At 46.5% G+C, this 5,705-nt stretch overlaps 1 protein-coding gene and 1 long non-coding RNA gene across 3 annotated transcripts in view; one reads left to right on the top strand and one right to left on the bottom strand.

Moving 5' to 3' along the window:
• LOC108311822 overlaps positions 1–2,275 on the bottom strand; it is a 12,380-nt gene extending 10,105 nt beyond the window's left edge. Inside the window, exons 1-2 of the long non-coding RNA XR_001828373.2 lie at positions 2,212–2,275; positions 1,894–1,900 (exon numbers count right to left, since the gene is read on the bottom strand). This is a non-coding gene — a long non-coding RNA (uncharacterized LOC108311822). The remainder of the gene's footprint in view (positions 1–1,893; positions 1,901–2,211) is intronic.
• Positions 1–5,705, top strand: part of RANBP10 (RAN binding protein 10) — an 86,581-nt gene that overhangs the window by 36,766 nt on the left and 44,110 nt on the right. The window lies entirely within an intron of this gene.

The raw sequence follows: 5,705 nt of genomic DNA, 5'->3' as shown, positions 1-5,705 counted from the left end.
TTCAGAGTCTGCTGGGCTGATCTGATTTTCTTTGAGATGGGGCCATGTGGAGCCAGCCTAGTGTGTTTCCCTTTTTACAGTATGAAACTTTTAACCCCTCTGGGCTGGTTTGAGGCCAGCTACTAGTCATGTACTTTGACATTGCTAATTTAAAGTTGTAGGAAAATCTGTTCTCCTCATGGATGCACTTCTTTTTGGCAAGAGAAAGGGGCCTAAGTGTTCAGTGGATATTGCACTTGTCTTTGTTTCACGCTGCCTGCCAGCTCCCCAGGGTTTTCCTTCCTGCCATATCTGATCATCTCCCTGAGTATCCTTAAGGTGGAAAGGAAGAATCAGGTTGCATCTAGATAGCACTTCTCTCTGGGAAGGATGGATGCCCCTGGCTTTTCCAGAATACAGGGCTAGCGGAATGTACGGACAAATCTAGCACAGGACAGATGTGAGAATGGAGTAGAGTGCACCCCTCTCAGGAGTGATGGTGGGCTTTTGTGTTAGTTTGTGTTCCTGTCAAGGAATACCTGAGGCTGGATAATTTATAAAGAAGAGAGTTTTATTTGGCTCATGATTCTTGGGTGTACATGCCTAGTTCCAGCATCTGCTTCTGGTGAGGGCCTCTGGAAGCTTAATCATGGTGGAATGGAAAGGGAGCCGATATATCACATGGCTAGAGGGAGCAAGAAGGTAGGGTACCAGGCTCCTTTTCAAACAACCAGATCTCACATGAACTCATTACCACTGGGAGGGCCCCAAGCCGTTCATGAGGGATGCCACAGTGACCCAAACACCTCCTACCTACCAGCCCCATTGCAACATTGGGAATCACATTTCAACAGATTTGGAGGGGACAAACGTCCAAACCATATCAGCCTGCCGTTATTCATTGCAGTACTGACTTTTGAAGATCAGAATCCCTTTTGGTGCTTTCCACTTTCTGGGATCACTTTTTTATTTCTGGTGATGAGCATACATTCTGCAAAACTGAAAACATCTTCATTCATAAACAGACCTGAAGCTCCTGGAACGTTATTTTGGTGAGGAGGTGGGATGGAAGATGATAGCAGCTAAATCCTTTCTGCCAGCTGCTCCTGATTTCCAAGGTGCCCTTGGTTGAGATGAAGGTCAATTGGATGGTTCGGATGTGTGGTTGGTGGGAGCGCAGTAGTGGCGGTGGCTTAGGCTGGGCCCAGATTGTAAGACTTATGTATGTATGTATGTATTTGTTTATTTAAGACAAAGTCTTACTTTGTCTCCCATGCTAGTGCAGTGGCACAGTCACAGCCGCGTTAACCTTCTGGGCTCAAGTGCTCCTTCCACCTTAGCCTCCTAAGTAGCTGGAACTACAGGCATGTGCCACCATGCCTGACTTATTTATTTATTTATTTGTTTGAGATGGAGTTTCACTCTTGTTGCCCAGGTTGTAGTGCAATGGCGCCATCTCAGCTCACTGCAACCTCCGCCTCCCAGGTTCAAGCGATTCTCCTGCCTCAGCCTCCCAAGTAGCTGGGATTGCAGGCATGCACCAGCACACCTGGCTAATTTTGTATTTTTAGTAGAGACGAGGCTTCTCTATGTTGGTCAGGTTGGTCTCAAACTCCCAACCTCAGATGATCCGCCCGCCTCAGCCTCCCAGAGTGCTGGGATTATAAGCGTGAACCACTGCACCTGGCTAATTAAAAAAAAATTTTTTTTTGATACAGAGTCTTGCTCTGTTGCCCAGACTGGAGTACATTGGAACAGTCTCGGCTGACTGCAACTTCTGCCTCCCAGGCTCAAGCAATTCTCCTGCCCCAGCCTCCTGAGTAGTTGGGATTACAGGCACCTGCCACCATGTCTGGCTAATTTTTGTATTTTTATTAGACAGGATTTCACCATGTTGGCCGGCTGGTCTCAAACTCCTGACCTCAGGTGATACACCCACCGTGGCCTCCCAAAGTGCTGGGATTACAGGCGTGAGCCACTGCACCTGGCCAACTAATTTATTTTTTAATTAATTTTTTTTAAGATGGAGTCTTGCTCTGTCTCCCAGGCTAGAGTGCAGTGGCACAATCTTGGCTCACTTCAACCTCCACCTCCTGGGTTCAAGCGATTCTCCTGCTTCAGCCTCCCAGGTAGCTGGGATAATAGGTGCCTGCTACCATGGCTGGCTGTTTTATAGTTTTGGTAGAAACGAGATTTCACCATGTTTGGCCTGGCTGGTCTTAAGTTCCTTACCTTAAATGATCTACCTGCCCCCAGCCTCTTAAAGTTCTGGGATTACAGGTGTGAGCCACTGTGCCTGGCCTCTTAAAATTTTTAATTGATATGAGGTCTCTCTGTATTCTCCAGGCTGGCCTCAAACTCCTGAACTTAAGCAATCTGCCCGCCTTGGCCTGGGATAAGAGGCGTGCTGGGATAACAGGCGTGAGCCACTGTGCTCAGCCTGGTGTTAACTTTAGATGAGATATTTGAGGGTTGTTGTGTGCTCAGGCTTGCTTGCCATCACTCGGGACTTCAGTTGTCTGCAGGCCAGTGTTTTTTTTTTTTTTGAGAAAGGGTCTTACCGTGTCACTGAGGCTATAGTGGAGGAGCACGATCACAGCTCACTGTAGCCTCAACCTCCTGGGCTCAAGCAATTCCCTTTCCTCAGCCTCCCAAGTAGGTGGGACTTTAAGTGTGTACCACTACACTTGGCTAATTTAAAAAGACTTTTTTTGTAAAGGTGGGATTTCACTGTGTTCCCCAGGCTGGTCTTGAACTGCTGCCTCAGCTTCTCAAAATGTTGGGTTTACAGGCGTAAGCCACAATACCTACCTGTTTGCTGTTTTGACTGATACTTACAGACATCTTTGTGCAAAGTGCTTGTTTTTGCCTCTGGTACTATTTATGAAGGGTGTTAATGTTTTAATATAGTTAAGATATTCAAGTTTATAGCCCTTACATTTTATTGGACTAGACCATTTTTGGATTTCATTAGCAACATGCTTGTTTCTTTAATGGCCCTATTAATCAGACTTTCATTAAATGTTCCAAAATGTTCTACTGGCATTTCAGATTGATACTGTGTTATATAAAAAAATATGGATTAGTATGGGAAACCTCAGTCTTACTGAAGATTTAGTCTTCTGAACCAGAAATGGCATATGGCTGTTTATTTTTATGTTGCTTTATTATTTATTTATTTATAGACAGGATCTCACTCCATCCCCCAGGCTGGAGTACAGTGGCATGATCATAGCTCACTGTGACAGATTGACAAGCCCTATGGAAGGTGATTTAGCTGGACTCAGTGTCTTCAGAGTAGGTGATTAGACTGCAAGCTACGGGTAGTGTGCCTCTAGGGTGTTCCTGATAATTTGTTTCAAGAATGCTTTTATTAATAAAATAGCCTGGCAATGGCCATTTTATTTATTATTATTACAATTTTTTTCCTCTGTTCTGGCTTCTCAGTACAATGGCCATTTTAGATGCTGAGTCTCAGTGTTGTTAGGAGTAAGTGGGCAGAATGTTAGTTACACGGCGCTTATCTGAGTCAGCTCAAGAAAAGAGGTTAACTTACAAAGTCTACTCTTGGCCTGCCCAGCTGCTGCTGTCTAGAAGTACTTGGTCTTTGGCTCTTAATCCTGCCTTTTATGAGCCCTCAGAAGAGAGGCTTGGGATCCGGAGGCGGGGCCCAAGTGTGGAACTAAGCCCCTTTTCTTCTGGAGCCTGATCTGATTGAGTGTTTGAAGCCAACAAGAACTGATGAGACTGGCCTGAGAAAGCCTCTGCCTCTTTCCCTCTGAAGTGTGTGTTTCTTGAGTATAGAGGATCATCTCCATCTCCCTGATTTCCTACTGTACCTTGGACTGCTCTTTCCTCTGGTCCTTTGGGTCTAGTTCCTGATTAAAATTTCTAGTACCTGGTCAGGCATAGTGGCTCACGCCTGTAATCTCAGCACTTTGGAAGGCCAAGGTGGAAATTATTTGAGGCCAGGAGTTTGACACTAGCCTGGTTAACATGGTAAAAACCTGTCTCCCGCTGCACTCCAGCCTGGCGACAGAGCAAGACTCTTGTCAAAAAAAAAAAAAAAAAAAAAAAAAAAAAAAAAAAAAAAAAAAAAAAAAAAAAATCACGTACCTTAGTGAAGTGTTTGTGGGGCTGGTGGGAACAGTACTCACCTTCCTGAGGGACCCAGAAGACTTGTGAGGCCTATGAATGGTGGCTGTGCTTTGCCAGGCCCTGAGAAAGCAGGGAAGGGGCAGCTAGTGCCCTGGCAGGAGTATTCAAGCCACTCCAGTGATTGCACCCTGTCCTGAAGCAGATCTCACCTCTAGAAACCTGAGTTCTTTGCCCCGGGTCCAGCAGAGGTGAACCCGCTTGCCCCAGACTGGGGTTATTTTTCTGCAAAAACCTGATCCTCATGTGTTCCCCATCTCTGCTGACTGCCACTGTCTACCCTGGCCCCCAGGTGGGACTCCTCAGAGTAATCTCATGTCCTCCCTCTCCCTCAGCCGTGGTTCTGCTGCTTCACAGACATCTCTTTAATCTGGCTCCTTGTCTCCGCCCATATTGCCATTGCCTCTCTATTGGCTGTTTCTGTGATCTGTACCGCAGGCCTCTGCTTTCCTCTCTGTGTGCACTGTGCCCCTTGCCTGCTCTGGGCCTCTGACTCCTTTGCCCAGTGGTCAGTCTCCTGCTCAGGCTCATCTTCCTACACCTCTGCCTCCTGCACATGCCACACACCAGCATGGCTGTGTGGGATGCCAAACAGGCTGCTGACATTCCCTGCTCTGCCCCTTGGCAGATGTTCTTCTTGCCCTGGGAGTGCCCTTTGTTTATGACCCCCATCAACCTTGTCTGACCCCTTCAGCCCTGACCATGTCTCTGATGACACTTGCCACCCTGCCTGGTGTGTCTCTTTCACATTTACCCAGAGTGTCCTCACTGGATTGTGAGCTCCCTGGGACTCCCCTAGAGTGAGCACAATGCCTGGCATCGTGCACGTGGGCTTCGGGATGAGTTGTTTCTGAATTTTGCTGTGCTTTGCCTCAGTGTGTTGGGCTTCAGTAAGTTGCGTCAGGCCCCATCAGTCTGCAGCCTTCCTACAGCTTGACGCCATCATTTGGAATTCAGCCTCACCCCACTGCTCTAACCATTATGGCACTGATTGTGTGTAGGGGCTCTGCTACCACCTTTCTACCTGGAGGAGTAGTGACTGCTCCCTTTTCTGTATGTCAGGACTCAGTGTCATTGAATCAACTCCTGACTCACATTTGGTCATGTGGAGAAACAGACATCAAGGGCTGTGGTCAGCTGGTGGAGCAGAGCATGGATTCTGGAGCCATACTGCCTGCATTTGCATCCTGGTAGCTGTGTTACCTGGAGCGAGTTACTTTTCTGCTCTGCCTTAGTTTCCCCCTTTGTAAATGAAAGTGATACTAGTATCTAACTCATATATAGGATAGTTATGAGCATTGAGTTAATTACCATAACATGCTTAGATAGTGCCTGACATAAAAAAGGGCTACATAAATATTAGCTATTCTTTCTTTACTTTTTAGAGATTGAGGTCTCCCTCTGTTGCCCAGGCTGGAGTGCAGTAGCATGATCGTAGCTCCCTGTAACCTCAGACTCCTGGGTTCAAGTGATTTTCTTGCCTCAGCTTCCTGAGTAGCTGGAACTATAGGTATGCGACTACCACATCTAGCTAATTTTTTTTTTTTTTTTTTTTTTTTTTTTTTTTTTTT

Source organism: Cebus imitator, unplaced genomic scaffold (assembly GCF_001604975.1).
Source record: "Cebus imitator isolate Cc_AM_T3 unplaced genomic scaffold, Cebus_imitator-1.0 Scaffold118, whole genome shotgun sequence".
NCBI lineage: Eukaryota > Metazoa > Chordata > Mammalia > Primates > Cebidae > Cebus > Cebus imitator.
This window is presented reverse-complemented; position numbering and strand designations above follow the sequence as displayed.